The sequence below is a fragment of the Phascolarctos cinereus genome, unplaced genomic scaffold, assembly GCF_003287225.1.
Source record: "Phascolarctos cinereus isolate Bilbo 61053 unplaced genomic scaffold, phaCin_HiC Scaffold_9;HRSCAF=440, whole genome shotgun sequence".
Lineage (NCBI taxonomy): Eukaryota > Metazoa > Chordata > Mammalia > Diprotodontia > Phascolarctidae > Phascolarctos > Phascolarctos cinereus.
The window spans coordinates 101,393,616-101,415,454 of NW_027556402.1; positions in this window are offsets into that span (position 1 = coordinate 101,393,616).

Genomic DNA, 21,839 nt, shown 5'->3' on the forward strand with positions numbered 1-21,839 from the left:
AGGCTGACAGACTAACAGCATCTCAGGTTTGCAAAGGACTTAAAGGGTCATCTGATCCAATCTCTATTAGAACAATCAACTGCACAGTTCTCCTGATAAGCAGTCATCCAATCTTTCTTTAAAGGCACCCAGTGATGAAGAATGCATTTCTAAAGAAAAGGGAATATTTTCCCTGATCAAGTCTAAATCTTCTCTAGTATTTCTGGCCATAACTCTTAGTTCTGTTCTCTGGGACCCAACAGAATGAGCCTATTCCCTCTTCCACACAACATTCTTTCAAATATTGAAGACAATGACAATGTCTTCCAAGGGTAAGCCCCCAGTAAACCTTACCTGAACCAGTTGTATTACTGGACAGAAAGCTGGTAAGAACATCAAAAAATTATGGGGGGAGGGGCAGAGGAGAGGAGAGGAGATCAGCGAGGTAACTTCCCATGCTTGGCCCCTCATCTTTATACTCCTGAGCTTTAGGGGAATGTCCTTTTCTATCTAAGGAGAAGTAAGTACATAAGGATAGAGGTTACTGGAAAATTAACTAGCCTCCCTTTCTGCAGTATTTTTCCCTCGTTATAACCAAAATTATTCTTGCTGCAAGACTAATATTCCCAAAACACCACATTCAAGGTGTCATGTCCACGTTCAAGAACCAGAATTGGCTACTTCATGAACTAAATTCCTCATCCTAACTGCACTTATCCTCTACCATCTGGCCCTACTTTATATAGTCAACCTGATTGCCCATACTCTCTTAAGCCAAACACAAAGCATGGGCTCCAGCTACCCTAATTTCCAATTCTGTGTCTTTGTTCATTCCTCATTCATAAAAGCCCCTACCTTCCTACCTACCTACCTTGACCCAAGGAGTGGCTCAAACATCAACGCCTCCCTTTTATCCATAAAATAAACACCCTTCAAGGCCCAGGTCAAGTACCACCTCTTCCATGAAGCCCTCTCTGAATATCTCCTTTATGTAATTTCTTTTCTGTGATAATCTATCTACGCAATTAGCGTTTTGTGATTGTTAATCTCTTTTAAAATTTCCTTGTACAGTACTCCCATTTTAGCAATATTTCATATCAACACAAAAATGAAGTAAAGGTAAGAGAAAAGGAGCTGGAGGAAAAGAAGAAGAAAAGGAGGAGGTTAGCAATCACAAAAGATATTCAGGGAAGGCTTCATGGAGAAAGAGAAGGAGAAAGAGAAGGAAGAAGAAGAAGAGAAGGAGGAGAAATAAGTTTTCAGCCATTATTTTGACCTTCTTTTAAGATATTTTTCTCTTGTTAAAATGGGGGAAAGGTCTACAGCTGCATTTATCCACTTCAGTGCCTTTGGGAAAATATTTTTGGTAATCTTTCTTCTAGAGTCTTTGAAAGGACCTGGTATGCATTGCATTGTGGGTGGCTTTATCCAAAGCATCACAAAAAAAAATGGAAAAAGTTTTTAAAATGTTCTTTCCCATGTACATTCTTAGGAAGGTACCTTGCCGAGAAAATTGAATTTCTGTTATAATAAAGTGACTAGAAGAAAGAGGCTCCATTTGGCTGAAATCAGACATCCACATTTTATCTAGTCAAAAATCCAGTGGCAAAATGAATCTGGATTGTATGAGGTGTGATGAGAGTATGAGGAAAGGTAATGTTTATTCCAAAACCCATCATAGTCACAGATTTAAAACTGCTGCTTCATTATGAGTTTTCACAAGCAATTCTCCCAAACTGCATTTGAATTATGGATGATTTTTTTCAGCACCCCTAATGCTGGACAGGGCACAGTAGCTGTCTGAATAAAGGATTTTTGTTACAGTGATAAACAGGTGAATGAAATGCATGCAATTTTAAAAATAATATTGGCGTAACTCACGCTTCTTATAGCTTCTTCCCTGCTTGGTAGTTTGCGGCTAAAATTTCTACTATTATTTATAGTAATTTATGAAAAAAAGACATATGATGGGGAGTAAAGGGAGCTGGCTGGTATCAAAGGGTTAAAGATTAATCAAGTACAGTTTTTGAGGTCAACTAGTGGATTGTGATTAAGTCTTTTGGGGATCTGTGCTTTAGATCATCAGCTTCTTCATCTCGACCACATTCTATGTTAAACAACAACAAAAACAAAAGCCTTTTGGAGTTATCTTCACACACCAAAGTCTACATCCAATCCTATCAGAAAATAGTTACCTTGATTCAATAAATGCTTATAAAAGAGAATTGAGAAAATTAGCATCACCTCATGAGAAATGTGAAAAATCTCAAAAAAAATAAGGCTTTACTTCAAGCCTCCAAGGTAGAAAACTCTTGTAGTAAATATGCAGATTCCCACATTGGTCATGTCCAAAAACATGTCTCATTCTTTACCTTGAGTCTATTAACTCTCTGTCAGAAGATAAGTAGAATTCTTCATTTTTGATCCTGGAACCTTTTGAATGTGATCAAGAGGAATTTAAATCAAAAATAGATGGTGAGAAAACTACATACATGTATCTGCCAAGTCAGATACCAGGGAGAGTATAAAGTATGATATAGGAAAAAGGAGATCAAGAGAGAGGACTAGTAATTCAAAGGGAAAAAAATTTAAGAGCTAATTGATTTTTGAAACTGAAAGTAGAGAGCCCTGTAGAGTATTATATTTTATTTAGTTGATGCTGAGGTATATTTATAAAGCTACTTTAAAGAGTTTGTAGCACATCTAAATATAAAATGTTGTCTTTTGCTCTCTCCCTCAATTAACTAACACTATACTAAATTTATGTCTTGATCCCACATTTCTGATGCTGACCAAGATGAATATGGATCTCAAAATATTCTGGAAGAATGCACTAATCCTAGATCAAAATGTTGTTCATAGTCATCCAGATATAATACTGACTCACAACCCCCCCCCAAAAAAAACAATTTTAAATAAGGATCCACTCCCAAATACTCATCTCCAAGCTAAATGGAATGGAAACCTATAGAAACCTAGAAGAGGAGGATGCAATCACGTAAGAACAGGACAAGATACAGATCATCTCTGTTATCCTATCTGTTACTGGAGTTGTACTAAGAATTTTTTTCAGTGAGCCTACAGAGGATAAGTTTATATCCCCACGCTTTAATTCAGCTACCAAAAAATAGGTCTTCTTTGCATCTATGCAATAGTCCATAGACCATTAAATACAAATAATAACAGGTGGGAAAACTATAAAACAGCATGGCAGAAACTATATATAGACCAACATCTTACACTGTATGCCAAGATAAGGTCAACATTGGTACATGATTTACATATATAAAATGTGATACCATAAGCAAATTAGGAGAACATGGAATAATTTACTTCTAGGATCTGTAGATAAGGGAAGAATTTAGGACCAAGCAAGATATAAAGAACATTACAAAACATAAAATGGATAATTTTGATTATATAAAGTTAAAAAGGTTTTGCACAAACAAGACCAATGTAACTAAAATTAGAAGGAAAACAAAATTGGAGGAGGGGATTTACAGCAAATATTTCTGAGAAAGATCTCATTTCTCAAATATATAGAACTGAGTCAAATTTATAAAATAAAAGTCATTCCCCAATTGATATATGATCAAAAGATATGAACAGGCAGTTTCCAGACAAAAAAAATTGAAGCTATCCATAGTAATATGAAAAAATGCTCTGTATCACTATTGATTAGAGAAATACACATTAAAACAACTCTGGTGTGTCACCTCAAACCCATCAGATTGGTAATGTGACAGAAAAGGAAAATGATAAATACTGTAGGGGATGTAGGCTAACTAGAATACTAATGCATTGTTGGTAAAGTTGTGAACATATCCAACCCATTCTGGAAAGCAATTTGGAACTATGCCCAAAGGGCTTTTAAACTGCATAATAACCTTTGCTCCAACAATACCACTATTAGGTTTGTATCCCCAAAAGATTAACAAAAATGGAAAAGAGCATATTCATAAAAAAATATTTGTAGCAGCTTTTCTTTTTTTTTATTTAAATTTTTTTTCCATACGCTTTTGAGTTGAAAGTTTTTCTCCCTTTTCCTCCCCCCCCACCCTCCCCAAGACAGCGCACAATCTGATATAGGCTTTACATTTACATACCCATTAAACATATTTTCACATTATGAAGTTGTAAGTAAAAATTAAAACCAATACGAGGAACCATCAGAAAGAGTAAACAAAACTCAACAGAAGGTAAAAATAAGTGATAGCGATTTGACTTCCATAATTCTTTCTTTGAATGTGAACAGCATTATCCATCCCGAGGCCTCTGGAAATGTCTTGGATCGTCATAATGCTGAGAAAGGTTCAGTTTAACAATCTTAGTCATTGCATAACGTGGCTGTTATTGTGTACAAAGTCCTCTTGGTTCTGCTCACTTCACTCAGCATCAGACCATATAAGTCTTTCCAGGTTTTTCAGAAGTCAGCCTGTTCATCATTTCTTACAGCACAATAGTATTCCATTACATTCATATACCACAACTTGCTCAGCCATTCCCCAATTGATGGGCATCCTCTCAATTTCCAATTCTTTGCCACCACAAAAAGAGCTGCTATGTATATTTTTGTACATATGGGTCCTTTTCCCATTTTGTAGCAGCTTTTCTTACAATGACTAAGAATGGGAAATCGAGAGGATGCCCATCAGTTGGGAATGGCTGAACAAGTTATGGTATATGATTGTAATGGAATATTTTTGTGCTATGATAAATGACTAGCAGTATGATTTCAGAAAAACCTGGAAAGACTTACATGGACTGATACAGAGTGAAGTGAGAAGAAAGAGGAAAACATTATACACAATAACAACAATATTATGTGATGAGCAACAGTGAATAATTTAGCTATTCTTAGCAATACAATGATCTAAGACAACCCCAAATGACTCATGATGAAGAATGCTATCTGACTCCCAAGAAAGTAATGACATCTGAATACAGACCAAAGCACACTATTTTCTTTCTTTCTTTCTTCCTTCCTTTCTTTCTTCTTTCCTTCCTTTACTTCTTTTCAACTTTTCTTCCACAAAATGACCAATATGGAAATGTTTTACATGATTGTACATCTACAACCTATATCAGATTGTTTACTTTCTCAGGGAGGGAGTTGGGTAGAGAGGGAAGGTTAGAGTTTGGAATTCAAAACTTAAAAAAAGGATGTTAAAATTGTTTTTACATGTAATTGGGGGAAATATAATATTATTTTTTAAAAATATATCAAGATAGCAACATGCCCCAAAACCATTTCAATCTGAACTCTGTTGAAAAAGATGAGAACAAAATAATAATAACCCCTTCAAAGCCCAACAAATCATTAATATCATGAGTGGAGAGGAGCAAGGGAAAAGTAATAGCATGCCAGTCAGAATGACATAAAGAAGAGACTTCAAGGGCTCTGTGATTGCTATGGTAGCTGTAAGAGCTTGGCAGAAAACCTGAAACATCTGCCAACTGGGCTCTACCAACATTATCAATTGGGTTAGCATGCCAGCCACTGTGATTTAATTGTTGCTATGAATCTAAGAAATAGGTGAGATCACATAGGTTGCAGGCTGGCTCTACTCAAAAATCATCACTATGATCCTCATCACAAAGGAGAGAGGAATTCTTCTTCATGCTCTGACACCAAGAGAAGGCATGATACATGAGGACAAATCAGAAGTAACAATACCCCACTATTCGAATGCTTTGTTAAAGATAGCAGAGACCACTAAGGTGGGCAAACTATGAGGGGTCACGAAATGTACTACAGCTACGAATTTTTATGTGCCGGTATTACATCATAACAAAATTAGAAACATCTCACCAGTTATATGAAAGTCAATCAAAGTCAGCAAGCATTTATTAAGTGACTGCTGTGTGCCAGCCACTACGCTAAGAGCTGAGTGATATGCAAGGCATCCACGCTGCTTTTTGTCTATGACACCTACAGCATTTGACATCTAGGAAATACTACTCACTGTATACATTTGGCACAGAAAAAAAAAAAGGACAACAACGTATCTAGAAGATCTTCAAACAGTAATCCCTACAACATTAACAAAATGGGATATTCATCACCACAGTGCAGTTACAGAAAAGCTAGTACTTCTGCATCAAAAAGAAAGAAGACTAATTAACATCCTCAGAACACAAGATAAACTGGTCAAAAATTTGCAGAAGAAAGAGGCATTCCACAAATTACATTTCATGAACTCAACTAACAACCACATGTAGATAGCGATGTATCAAACAAAAGAGCTAGCCAGGCAAGTTGTTGTTTGTTTGTTTATTGTTTTTGCAGAAATGAAGGAATTTATGATAGTAACTGAGAATCAGATCACTGCTACCAGAAAATACAGAACAGTTATCCTTAAGAAGCCTAGAGTTAGTAATCAATGCAGATTACACAAGAAAATGATAGAGACAATGAAATATGTCACCGCAGGCTCTAAAAATTTAGCACTTATAGAATATCTAGGTGGGGAATGCTTTAGGAATATCATATTGCTAGATATGTGAAGAATAAACTGGAGAGGGGACAGGCTAGAATCAGGAAGATCAATTAGAATGCTGTATTAATAGTCTAGGCAAAAGGTAGGGGTCAAATTGGGGTGGTCATGATATGAATGGTGAGACAGGAACAGGATATGTTTCTGTGACACATGAAAAGTCCAAGAAACATAATTTCTGGGCAACTAATATTAATTTATTCTGGCTAGCAAATAATAAAATGAGGTCAGTGACTTTGTCTCATAAACCAAAGATGACCACTGGAGAACATTCAATGCTTAAAAAGCTTTGGAAAAGGGGGTGTACCTGAGGGTAGAAATCAACTCTAATTAATTAACAATCAGTAAGTGAGTGAACACATTAATGAGCAAGTGGGCAAACAGTCTTCAGCTCCTCCTGCTGATAAAATGACCTGATCATGAGACTCAGCCACCTCCAGCAATCTAGACAAAAGAATCCATCTCTACCCAGACTACTCTGGCTGGTTTTCCCTTTCATAAGTTGGGTCATGCTAAGTTCTAATGGAAAGGCCTAATGGAGCTTATTTCCTAGTAACATATTACCTAGACTGTATTCTGTTTGTAAGGTCTTCAATTTGAGTGGGGTCACACCCAAGATCAAAACACACTGTACCCCAAGGATTTGGACAATCTCACGTATCAGCAATGTCCTTCAGAGGCTGGCTGAATAACCGACAAGGATTGGTTTCTGACTGAGAGTTCTAGTCTCTATATCAGGAATGCTCAAAAGTTCTCTATTTCATTGACTATCCATTTTCACCCCTGGAGGATTATGCTCAGTTTTGGTGATTCTTGGTTGTAATCTTAGCTCTTATATTCTCCATAGTATCATACCACAAGCCTTCCAATCCTTTAATGTAAAAGCCTTGAAATCTTCTCTTCTCCTGTCTATGGCTCCACAATATTTTAATTGTTTCTTTCTAGTTGCTTGCAACATTTTCTCCTTGACCCTGAAGCTCTGGAATTTGGCTATGATACTCTTGAGAGTTTTCATTTTTGGATCTCTTTCAGGAGGTGGTCAATGAGTTCTTTCAATTTCTAATTTTCCATTCTAATTCTAGGCTATCAGGGTAGTTTCCCTTGATAATTTCTTGGAATATGATTTATAGGCTCTTTTTTCAATCATGGCTTTTAGGTAGTCCAGTGATTGTTGAATTATCTCTCCTTGATACATTTTTCAGGTCAGTTATTTTTCCTATGAAATAGCTCACATTTTCTTCTATTTATTTTCATTCATTTAATTTTGTTTTATGGGTGTCTCAAGGATTCATTAGCTTCCACTCGCCCAATTCTAATTTTTAAGGAATTATTTTCTTCAGTCAGCTTTTGTACCTTCTTTTCCATTTGACCAATTTTGCTTTTTAAGGCGTTCTCTTCAGTGGATTTTTGCGTCTCTCTTGTCATTTGGCCTATTCTGTTTTTTAACGTTGCACTGTGTTCTGTATTTTTTATGCCTTCGTTGTCAAGTTGTTGACTTTCTTTTCATAATTTTCTTGTGTCATATTCATTTTCCCCAATTTTTCTTCTAACCTCTCTTATTTAATTTTTAAAATCTTTGTTTGAGCTCTTCTAGGAATTCTTTTTGGGCCTCTAACCAATTAATATTTTTCTTTGAAGTTTTGCATGTAGCTGTTTTTAACTTTATTGTCTTCTTCAGAGTTCGTGTCTTTATCTTCCCTGTTTCCATAGTAACTTTTTATGGTCAAGTTCTTTTGTGTTATTGTTGTTGGCTTATTTTTCCCAGACTATTTTGTGACATATAACTTTATGTTAAAGTTGGGCTGTGCTCCTGGGGTAGAGCGGACACTGTTCCAAGCCTTTCTTGCTGTTGTTTTCAAAGCTAGCTCTGAGGGTCTGTAGGTTTTTGGTTCTTCCAAAATGGTATGATCTAAGGAAGGGTGTGGTCACTGCTCTCCCTGGCCTGTGCTCTGGTCTGTCAGCAACCATAAGCATTCTTCTTTGCCTTGAGAATTGTCACCAGGGCCCCTGTACCCCTACAATCACAAGCACTAGTGAGCTAGTGCTCCTCCTTGCCCTGTGACTGTTACCAGGAACTATATATGGGCAATTCAACAGAGTCCCACACTCAGTGCCATCAAAGAATCCCCTACAATCTCCTTCTGACCAGTTGTCAAATCCTCTTACCATCTGTGAGCTGAGAGTACACTTTGCAGTACCCATACTGGTTTCACTATTAGCAGATTTTAAATCACATAAAGGAAAGCCCAAGGTTTAAAAAAAAAAAAGTACACACACACACACATACACACACACACACACACACCAGGGATAGCCAAGGATACAATATCACTGGGTCTGAGTTGCCAAGGGGGCAGGTACAACTTAGTTAAAGTCCTAGCAACCTTAGATGTGATGGCAGCAGGAGAAAGTGGGGTCAACTATAGTTCTTTGGAAATTCTGCCCTCAGATTTGGCCCATCTACTTCTTTCAAGCTCAGTACCATTTCTCCTCCTTGAAGAACAGGGCACCTAATCACCTCCACACCAAGGCAGATGGATGAGGTCATGGGTTTTACAGAACTTAGCTAGGTTGTCCTTCAGCCATGCCTACCTGTCTCATGTCTGATATCACAGGCAGGACCACACCAGGAATTGACCAGCATATTAAATAGGTAAAGTAAGCACAGGGTAAGGAACTTTCCCGAAGAGGCAGGAAGAAGGTTAAACCTAATAAGTCTCAAAGAAGACAGAAAAAAAACAAGGAAAGTTCTATTGGACTACTACATGCATTCTGTCACCTTTTTTACCTATCTATTTTTTCTATGTTTTTCTCAAATCCTCTAGTCCCCAGAAATTTTTCCTATCTCTGAATCTCCCTGGCAAGGGGCTGGCTGGCCACAAAACCCCAGGATTTGTATTTCTACCCAATTTGGGAAGAGAGGAAATTAACAAGATATCAGCGCTTAGATGAGAAGACAGATGTTTTTTTCACATACTGATACAGCAGGAGATTTGGTGCTTGATGAGAACAAATTGAGAAGAGAGAGACAGCCATCATCCCATGGCAACAGCACTATCATGGCAGCAGACAGTGTCTGCTGCCTCTGTAGTTCTCTTCTTCAAGACCATGAGAAATGACTTCTAAATGGACAAACTGAGAGGTAGGTAACTGTGTCTGTCCCAGATGCTTGCTCTGGTAGCAGGAGCACTGAGAGAAATAAGCCATAAGAAGAGAACAGGCAGCCCCTACCCCATCCTCTGCCTTCCTTCCACTTAATTGTGTGTGTTTTCTAATTCTATGAAAGAATATATTTGCCAGATTTAATATTATTCCTCACAAACACCTATGGTCAGCCCTGTCCTTATATTGCCTGGGTTCCTTTGTTGTGGCATGAAGGCACAACGGGAGCTACATAGGCGACAGGAACCTTTCCTAGTCAGGGCTGAGAGCTCAACCCCAGCCCACTGTTAGAGAGTTTTGCTCTCTAAGTGGAGGCATAAGTGTGAGCTATTTCATCCCTACACTTCTAGGCACAGAATTACTATAAATGCAGGCAAATTTTTATAAATCTACCCTATAGACATGAACTGATGTTATACATTTATTATTTACAGCATATGTTATCATTATTAAAGGACAAGCATTATTATCCTCCCTACATTAAAGCTGATTGATTAGTCTGGAAGGAGCTATGAATTTATTAGTGCAGAGAATTTCCCACTGAGGAAATTAACAATATAGATTGGCATGTGTTGTGTATAGTTTTAGCTGCCTGGAGCACTGCAAAATTAAGTGTCTTGTCCAAGAACCCAAGAGGCAGGATTTGAGATCCATTTCTTTATGACTTTAAGGAAAGCTCTCTACCCATTACAACATACTAACTCTCAATATTTTATTTGTAAGATCTGAATGTATAACATATACTTATATATTGCATAGGCTGTATATATTATAAATACTAATATAAAGGACATTGACATTAATTATAATAATTTCATACAGTTTAATCAATTACAGCAATGAGAAGATTAAATGAGTACAGGAGTTACAACATTACATTACAGCCAACAAATATTTTATTTCTTTACCAAGGGAAGAAATATGGCAACCAAGTGTTACAGCGATTTAGAATATAAACTTGTTTATGAAATTTTATTGAGAAGGATAGTGGAAGATTATGGACCCCGTAAAACAATGAATAATAATGTAGGGGAAAAGTCCAGCAAGAAATTTAACAAAGTCAAGTCATCTTAAATGTATTTAAGGATAAAACTGGAAGAAATAAAAAAGAAACAAAAAAAATTAATCTGTGAAAAATTTTATGACAATTTTTTCCACCATTAAGGATAGCAGAATTTGGAATTTAATGTTACAGTCATGATGAATGTGCTGCTGCATGAGAAACTGGAAATGGGACCACAGAAGACAAAGATGGAAAAAGCAGCTGGACTGGACCTAATTAATATAAGCAGAGGAAACTTGTGATTATACTTGCAAGCAGTCCAATTTTGAGGGCACTTAGGAACATAATTCAAGGTATCTAAAGAAGGAGGAGATACCAAAACATGGAAAAATCTGACTTTTTTATTACAAGAGAAAAGGGAACAGACAGACCATCAATATAATTTCATAAGAATAATCTGCATACAAATTGAAGGCATTAGAAGGGAACAAGTAGATTTTCACAAGCAATATTCCACAGGAAAACACAAAATCTCATTATTTAAAAAATATTTGATTAAATATCAATTCAGTAGAACAGAATTATTCTTTAAATATTCTTCTCCAGACTTAGCCCACCTCAGTAATGCAAGGATATAAGACATCTCCAAAAGTCTCATGATGGAAAATGCTCTACACATCCAGAGAAAGAACTATGGAGTTTGAATGCAGATTGAAGCACACTATTTGCCTTTTTTTTCCTTCTCTTTTGTTTTGTTTCCTCTTTCTTGTGGTTTCTCCTATTGGTTCTAATTCTTCCTTACAATATGACTAATGTGAAAATATGTTTAATAGGAATGTATATGTAAAGCCTATATCAGATTGCATGTCATCTTGGGGAGAGGGAAGGTAGGGAGGGAGAGAAAAATTTAAAACTAAAAAGCTTATTGAAGTGATTGTTGATAAACCAAAATAATAAAAAAAAAATTTAAAAGAAAGAAAAATAAATAAATGAATATTCTCCTCCAACAATATGTTTCCCTTGAATATGTCAAAAATATGCAATAATCCTTGGAAGAGACTGCAATGGGAATTTTTTTATGATCTGAGGCAGCCAGTTGGCTCAGTGGATATAGCACTGAAATCTAGATGTGACTTCAGATTTGACCTCAGACACCGGCTGTGTGACCTTGAGTAAGTCACTAAACTTCTGTTTGCCTCAGTTTGCTCAACTGTAAAATGGAGATAATAAAGCAGCTACCTCCCGGGGTTGTTGTGAGAATCAAATAGAAATATCTGTAAAGCATTTAGCACAGTGTCTGGTACATAGCAGGTACTTAACAAATACTTGTTTCCTTCATTCCATAACATTAAGTGAAACATAAAACAGGGAGATAGATGCTTCTTATATATGCTCACCACTGTCATGGAGCTGACCTGACTAAAAGTCCAAGTCAAAAAGGGACTTTCTGTAGGCAGTAAGGTCCTGCAGAAACTGCTATTTCTAGATGACACAATGCTAATCATATCCTAAGACAGTAATCTCCTAAATGAATCCACAATTCTAAAGAGTTTGGATTAACTACCCATGTACATACACAAACACACACAAACCTCAAGTATAAATATGAGTGGGTAGTCTATAGAATTCTACAATCTGTATGTATATCTGAGAAAGACAATATAAAAAAAATAATAAAATTGGTCCCAAAATTGAACTGGAGATGAGTGGGCACCACTGAGAAATTGTAAACTTCCATCTTTTTTCATAAATATCTTTCCAGTTGTATAGCTGCAAATCAAAGGATACTATAATCTCTGAAGAACTAATATTGAGATCACCTACAACCATGTACATATTAATTGGAACAAAGTAAAACAATTAAATTCACTGTCATTCCATAAACTTTGCAACTTTTTATATCTTAAAAACTTTTAACATACAATACGCCTTCTTTTGCTTCAGTCACTTGTTTTAAATGTCTCTGAATTCAGTTCTCTGGATTTGGACACAAATTCCTTAATTTATCATCACAACAACATGCAACATACTGGACATTAAGTGTACCTCTCATGAATAATCCATTTTTCCAAGTCTAGCCTTGATTATAACCCATATTTTCAAAGGGATTTAAATCAGGTGCATTTCCTGGGCACTATGGCATTTAGATAAAATTTTAAACTTTTGTGACATGTGGCATGGGCCAAAGTCACATTCTATCATTCCATGTCTATTTAGGGATTTCTATAAGTCTGGAACAATTCTGCTTCTCAATAGATCAACACACTTATCAGAGTTCAGCATTTCTCCAATGAGGACATGACCTCCAGTTCCAATTGAAATTTTTAAAAATTCTCAAAATACTTTGGGGTAGATAGACATTTTATAACCTGATAGAGAAACTGAAACCTTGCAGGCTCACTTGGACTTCTGCCAACTGTTTTAGTACAGCCTGTAAACAGAGTGAGCTTCATCCGTTTAATATTTTCCAGCCTTCAGGACTATTGACAAGCTATTTTTTAAAACTTCATAGCACCAGTTAGCGACTAAGTTGTCTGTTTTTTAAGTTTTTAAACTAGCCTCCTTGCTATTTTTCCACCTTCCAAAAGCCAGTGCTGTAGTGTAAAGGAATCAATAACCACACGCTATGGTCACCTTCAGCTTCCAGGTCCCTCTGTTGGTATTTGTTTCCTGAGGCCTCATTAGTTCATCTTAAAGCAATCATTTGTCAGTTCTTTGTTTTGAGTTTTTGCTTTTTCCTTTTTGACCACACTTCTTCCTTTGCACTTCAGCATGATTGATCCTGTTTGACCGTGTACTTTATCAAACCCTGAAATGCTTTATTTCCCCACACCAACAGCTACTACGATGGTCTCTAATGGTCAATGAAGTGCGTTTTTTAAAAGCTTCATCTCTTGCATGTTTCCTTGGAGTAAAAGCCACTCTTAAAAACAGGGAATTAAAAGCATAACAAAGGAGAGCAATGAAACAGCAGTGTAAGATTCAAAAGTCTAGCATTCGGCTTACAGAAATAACTAAAGCTGAGGAAACGTGTTCAATTCTATGTAATCCGCTCAAGGTCAGACTTCTGAGTAAGCCTGCTGTCATCAGAAGCACATGTACAACTACTGCCATCACAAAATGAAACCATATGCAACTATTGCCTGTCCCTAGTCATTTGAATACCACTCTAAAGGGTAATGGAGAGGCAAGTGCACGGCAGGCATGATGTTATACAATGCGATCCAAATGGAGAAATGCAGTAATGGTCTCATCAGAGAAATTTTATGATCATGGAAAAAAAGAAGGACTGGTCATAATGCAAGGGCAAGGAATAATAACTCATATTCCCTGCTTATATATGTTTGCTATTTTTTTTCAGGCAATTGGGGTTAAGTGACTTGCCCAGGATCACACAGCTGGTAAGTGTCAAGTGTTTTGTCTGAGGCCGGATTTGAACTCAGGTCCTCCTGACTTCAGGGCCGATGCTCTCTCCACTGTGCCATCGAGCTGTCCCAATGTTTGCTATTGTTGTTTAGTCATTTGAGTCATGCGCTACTCTTTGTGACCCCATTTTGTGGGCACAAAACATTAGGAGAGAAGATGGTCACTCACAACTGCTCAACTGAAATTTAAAAAGAGCTAGTGACATTTCAGTTCTATGGTTATGCAGCTCAGGATCAGTACCAAGCATTCTGAAGAAACTGAATGAGTGTTTAAGAAGAAAAGGCAAAGATACGGCAGTGGTCTGCCATTTCCTTCTCCAGTTCATTGTACAGATGAGGAAACTGAGGTAATCAAGGTTAAGTACCTAGCCACGTAACTAGGAAGTGTCTGAGACCAGATATGAACCCAGGTCTTCCTGACTCCAGGCCCAACGCTCCATCCACTGTGCCACCTAGCTGCCCACTTGTATTTGTATAAGATCATAGATTAGAACTGGAGGGTCATCAAGTTCACCCCCTTCATTTTCAAGATGAAGAAATTCAGCTCGGAACAGATATGATATAGGTTGTTAGTTAACTGGCAGAGCCACAGATTTAAACAGGTCCTCTGTCTTCAATTCAACAAGTTAGGTGGCACCATGTGGTGAATTCTTGGGAGAATGAACACAGATAAGGGGCCCACGGGATGGACAGTCATAGATAAAGATCAATGTATACCAGATGAGAGAATAACCACATCACTGGATTATGGGAGTATTAGATTCATAAAGCACTTTCTATTAACTCACTTGAGCCACATATCAACCCTGTGAGGGAGATACTATAGTTATTATTGTCTACATTTTACAGATGAGAAGGCTGAGGTTCAGAGAGGGTAAGTTATATGTCTTTTGTCACACAGCTAGTAAGCACCACAGTCTGGGCAATCAACGAGCATTTATTAAGCTTTTACTATGTGCGAGGCACTGTGCTTAGCTCTGGTTATACAAAGAAAGGCAAAAACATAAATTCAAAGCCAGGCCTCCCTGACTCCAGTTCCAGCATACTGCATGGACCTGAATCAGCTTTTCCAAATGGGGAGTCTCTATAAAGTATGAGACAAACTGTTGACTTTCCACTGAGTTTGGTTTGGAGCTACATCTGTGTGATTGGACTGAATTTTCATCGTGTGGTCATCTCTCTTTCTTAGATTCACTGCACACCAAGGTAGAACACATCATTTTGAAAAGGTTAATGTGAGCTAGGTCTGGATTTTAACAAAATTCTCTGGTAACATTTCCATTTTCTGAATGGTACAATTCCATGCTTCCTAGATGTTGTTGTTAATAATGATGTGATGATATAACTCATATGTATGTAGTGCCTAATTAAAAAGAACTAAAAGTACCTTCCAAAATGTAAGTGGTCCCTAGAACAAGTCTGTGGAGTACAGAAGAAATGTCTTACAGCCAGGAAACACTTGGGTATGTCCACATGATGTCACTGATTCTATCCTGATATTGAAACAAATCTGGTCTAATAATAAATGGCTACCAGAATCTGGCTATTAGTTATGAAGACAACTAGATTCATCTGACCAGTTGCTCTGGCCAATCAACTGCCATGCCTGCCCAAACAACTGAGTTGACAAGAAAATGGTCGACTGAGTGAATTATGTAGACCCTGTTTAAAACTTGAGCTTAATTCCAGGTTTACTTTTCATGAAGGTCAAAAGCCAAAGAAATCAATCCACATTCATTGCAAAGCTTCCCTTCTTTGTACATAATTAGCATACAAAACAACCTGCTCCTTTGCTGCTCTATTTTGGTTTTTTGGTTATAATTTTTCCTTAGTATACCTACATAATACACTTCCTTTTCTTCTTAAATGCTCATTCAGTTTCTTCAGAATGCTTGGTACTGATCCTGAGCTGCATAACCATAGAACTGAAATGTCATTAGCTCTTTTTAAATTTCAGTTGAGCAGTTGTGAGTGGCCATCTTCTCTCCTAATGTTTTGTGCCCACAAAGCATATGATACTCCAGTAGTCGGTGCACACGGCAACAGCTTCTGCCGGTGCAAATTTAAAGTGTTTGAAGCACAGTTCAGAAATCATTTTCAGCTCAATTCTCCACCCACCCACCCCACCCATCAGATGTGAGACAAAGAAGTATGAATACAATGAAAAGCTCAAAGCCAAAGTGAGAACAAAATATTGGTAATTACAGATGCAAAAACTGGGAGCGGAAGAAGAAGGGAGTGTTTATAAGCAGAAGAAACGAAGGTTAGAAAGAATCAGATTTGAAAATTGTCTTCAAAAGCTAAAATGATTGCCTAGAAGCACAGCTCACTTAGCAGAAAAGGAAACGGGATCAAGACAAAGGGAAATACCAAGTCCAGATGGAGTATCCCCCATGTGCGGGGTCATGCTCCACTCACAGTAATCGGGGGAAAACCCATCAAGGAACAAATCATTCTTTTCTTGTTTGATGATGAATAAATGCTTATTGAGTCACTGACGGAGTCTGAAGGAAGAGAAAACAGTGAGAGTATTTGCTATTTTAATTAAATACTCTTGCTAACTAGTGAAAAAGTTTCAGTTGAGAGGGCATGTTGTCAGCATTCTCCAGATTTTTACAGTAGCTGGGCATAGACCGCAGTGATCCCATTTTGTTAACAGCTCTGGCTACAAAGGATTGATTACAGAAGTACATGCTGTGCCAATATGGACTGGATGTGTAAAGTGTATGCTACATCACCTCTAAAATTCTCTGACCCTCTACAATTTTCAAATATCTCAGTTCTACTTGGAAGGGCCAAAGGCTACTGAGCTACCAAGATCACCATCTAGTGGGCAAATCAGGTAACATCCTGAATGGAGAAATGAAACAAGATAATGGCATCCTTAAGATTTCTTGGACTCCTACTATCTTGATTCACTTACATTCAGCGCAGCAGGTTATAGATCCCATGAAATTTAGAGGGGAACAGGACATCAAATCTCTAATTCAATCCTACCATTTTCTACAAGGAAATTGATACTGGAAAAATGAAGGAACTTGCCCAAGGTTGCAGTTATTAAGTACAAGAGTCAGGATCCTACTCACTTTGTTCTTTTGACCCAAATCAGCTTACTCCTTTCACTATGCCAACTTTGCCTCTGTGGACTCCCAGTCATAAGCTTCAGTGATGTCAAAGCGAAGGAGGCAACTTTATCCCAACATTCACTCCTGCGTGTTTTACGCCACTACAAATGTGTACCTATAACAATGGATATTCCGTGTCTTTTACTAGAAACGATTCAATTGCACTTGTGAGTAAAATCCCCATAAAAGCAATTCCAAAATAAATTTGACCAGTTATTCATCACATGCACATAGCCATAAGAATGAAAAGTGAGTATACTAACAAGATCCTGAAATCAGGGCACCTAGGGTTGAGTCTTGCCTCTGTTACTTGTTGCCTGTGTATTCTTGGACCAGTTATCTCCCCTCTTCCGGCCTCTATTTCCATGTCAATGAAATAAGCAGATCAAACTCTCTAGATAATCTCTAATGTCTCTGCTTCCAGCTCTCAGTCCCATGATCTGATATGCTTCCGTGACAGATTTCCATGCCCAATTGAGTGTATATGTTCTTCCCTCCTTAATCCAAACGCAATGAGAGTTACCTCTCACCTTCCCCCACTTCCCTTCCACTGTAAAAGCTTTTTCTTGCCTGGTTTATGTGAGATAATTTACCTCATTCTACCTCTCCCTTTCTCCTCCCAGTATAATTCTCTCTCACCTCTTAATTTTATTTTTTATATATCATCTCTGCATTTTCAACTCACCCTGTGCCCTCCCTCCCTCTATACACACACACACACACACACATACACACACACACACTTATACATATTTATATATACATGTCTATTTATGCATTTAACTAGATTGTCTTAAAATTTTAACAAATTGTCTTAAAGAAGGAACTTCAAAGACTGTCTATTATAACAGACATCTGAACAAAAATCACTTCTGAAGCATATACAACCATGGTTTAATGATCTCCTATGAGGGGGAATCCACCACTTCTCTATACAGTCCATTCCACTTTGGGATAGCATTAATTATTAGGAAGTTTTTACTTTCATCAAATGTAAATCAGCTTCTTTGTAAGTTCTACCAAGGTTCTCAGTTCTGCTCTCTTAGATCAAGCAGGATTTATCCAAATTCCCCATGCCCCTTTAAAAATCAACTCAATTTGACAGATGAGAAAGCTGAGACCCAAAGAGAAGTGACATGCCCAGTGTCACACAGTTAATAAATAACAGAGGCAGATCTTCAGACTCCAAAGCCAGCCAGCTCTTTCCACTGCATCACACTATCTTTCAAAAAAAAAAAAAGTACTTATGTTGTTTCGGGAATCAGGTCCCAGAATCAAAGTCAGGCTTTGCAGAAGTCAAGCTAGAATTCTACCCTGAACCATCCATGCATTTGGAGGACTTTGGAATAGTGAAGACAAAGGACTGAATTTTGGTGGACAAATATGGAGGAGGAAAAGAAAGAGGAGAAAGGAAAATGAATAAGATGTGAAGCAAAGGAGAAGAGTTTGAGGAAGAGAGACAAAAGAAGGAACTTGGCCCTGCGGTCAATAATTTCACCAATGACTTGAACAAAAATTTAGATAGGATCCTTATGTCATTTGTATATGACACAAATCAGATAGGACTAGCTTATACACTGGATGATAGCTTCAAGATCCAAAGAGATCATGAAAGACTATACAATACTGAGACCATAATAATATGATGAACTTTATTTTTTACAACATGACTACTATGGAAGTGTTTTGCATGACTGTACATGTGTAACCTGTATCAAGTTGCTTGCCATCTCAATAAGAGTGGGTGGGGAGGAAGGAAGGGAGAGAATTTGGAACCCGAAGCTTTAAAAACAAATGTTAAAAATTGCTTTTACATGCAACTGGGAAATAAGATATACAGGCAATGGGGTACAGAAATCTATCCTGCCCTACAGCAAAATAGAAGGTGAAGGGGATAAGAGAAGGGGGGTAGAGGTGATAGAAGGGACGACAGATTAGGGGAAGGGGTATTCAGAATGCAAGCTGTCTTAGGGTGGGGAAAGGTGAGAGATGGGGAGAAAATTCAGAATTCAAAATCTTGTGGAAACGAATGCTGAAAACTAAAAATAAATCAATTAATAAAAAATATGATGAACTTTAATAGAGATCAATATGAAGTCTTACCCTTGGCTTCAAAAAATCAAGTTCACAAAAGATGGAGAAGTTTTGGCTAAGCCAGAGTATACCTGAAAAGGACCCGGAGATTGTAATGGACTGCAAGCTCAATGTGTGTCAGCAGTGAAATCTTTGGCTATCAGAAGAGGCATAATGTCAAAGAATAAGGAGTTGAGGATCCTGCTGTATCCTGCCCTGACCCACCACATCTGCAGTGTTATATCAACTATGGGCATTATAACTCAGGAAAGACATTAAGAAAACTTAAGAATATCCAGAAAAGGGTAACCAAGATAGTAACATGTCTCAAGGTTATGCCACATGAGGATATGTTGAAGTAACCTGGGCTCTTTAACCTGGAAACTGAGAAAAAAGTAAACCTGAAATCATGGCAGATACAATGAGAACATCCGACATGATTCAGGAATCTGGTTTACATGTAATTTAGCTATGCTGCCTGGAGGTACAGAATTTACAGATTCTCTTAGATTGGCAAGCAGCTCCTTCTAAAAATACAAATACCCCTGCAAGAATTTGAGGGCCCTCAATCTCGTTAATGTGAATTCATTCCATCAGATTGCTTTCCTCACACCTAGCAGATACCAGTTGCTCTGAGGGAATATGTTGAGAGTGGGAAGAACCAAGTTAAGTCCACCAAGACTCCAGAGGACCAATGAGATTCATGCTGCTCATCTCCTGCCAGAGAGGTGACAGATTCAAGGTGCAGAATGAGACCTGCATTTTGAGACATGATCAACACATGAATTTGCTTGACTGTGTATATTTGTTACAAGGGTTTCCTTTTTCTTTTCTTTTCTTTTTTTTTCCCAAAGAGAAGGGGGAGGTCAATTAACAAATGAAATTGTTCATTTCATTTAACACTGCTTGTTACGTGAAAAATAAATTTAATTTAGAAATAAATAATTGAATCTTGAAAGCAAAAACAACCATGCTGAGACATTTTAAGCATTAGGCACTTTGTAAGTTGAGCTATAATATACCTCATTATCCTCTAGCTTCTCACTTTTCATTTTAGAGACTCCTTTTTAGTAATTTAGTAATTCCCCCTGAGAAGCAACAAATAACTCACACTGAAGTCCCACTCTAATGGTCACAGGGGCAGACAGTGTGTGTATGTGCATGATATCTGAGATCCAGCCTAGCTAAGGTGGGGGCCATGTCAACTCACAAAGGCCATATATTAAGTTGTGCAGGGACTGTGATCCACATTGTCAGAAGGAGAATACCCACACACACACACACACACACACACACACATACACACACACACACACAATCACAGCTCTGTGAAGTACTGAAGTAATAATCCAATCCATGGGAGGGTCATCAGTCGATGCTTCTATTTCCTCTGTTTACTTGAGTGCTTCAAAGATCTATAGCCCCATGGGTGTGTGGGCTCTGCCATTGTAGACCTTGTTCTGAGATAAATTAATACTGTGACCTCAGCAAGCCACTGAGCCTCTCCCAAGTCTTAGCTTCTTCTTCTCCAAATAATATTTGCTAATAACATATACCCCACTTACGTCCACAAATTATTGTGAGGACAAAATAATGTAATTTATGTAAATGTAGGACCTTTTCTCACATGTGAATACTTTCAGAGAACTACATCAAGCTCAAGACCTCCTGTGGGTCAGCAACCATTCAAAACCACAGATCATGGGTCCTCAGTACTATGGGAGCAAGCCAGAGGACACATTAATTCAAAGGAAAGACACAATCAAAGAGCACAGTAAATAAAGTAACAAGAGAAAATGCCACTCAAAACATGAAAAGGGGGGGGGGTTCATGCTCCAAAAGTCTTCCACACCACCAGTGGGGAGGGAAGATACTAGGAAAACACATGAAACCAGGAAGTTAGAAGGCTCAATTGCCACCTTTTATCGCATTCTATCTTGTATGATAATAATAGCTAACATTTATATAGCACTCATTATATGTCAAGTACTGTGCTAAGTGCTTTACAATTATTTGATTCTCACAACCCTGAGAGGTAGGCACTATTATTATCCCTATTTTTCAGATGAGGAAATTGAGGCAAACAAAGGTTAAGTGAGTTGTCCATTGTCACAGAGCTAGTAAGTGTCTGAGGCTGGAACTGAATTCAGTTCTTCCTGACTCCAGGCCCAGCACTCTACTCATTGCACTTTCTCCAACTTTACTATTTACTAAGGCATCTATGGGTAGAGACTGTTATCTTTGATCTCTGTACTCCCAGCATCTAGCACAGCATTATCAACATGCTGATATTTGTTGATATTTATTGAAGAAGTACCTTCATTAAAGAAAAAGCCTGAAACAACAGTAATACCCATGATTCCTCAAATGTCACTCAGCCGAATCCTAAAATATGTCTGAAAAGCAAGGTCAAATAATCAGAGGTTGGAGTCCATTAATACCAAACTCCATTTAATATAATGAAGAAGGCTCTTACTGAACATGCTGCATTGTCATCTTTCACTGACAAAAAGCTGAAGGACAGAACAGCTCTCCTGGTACACATCTTTCATTACTGACTCTAATGGATGGATGA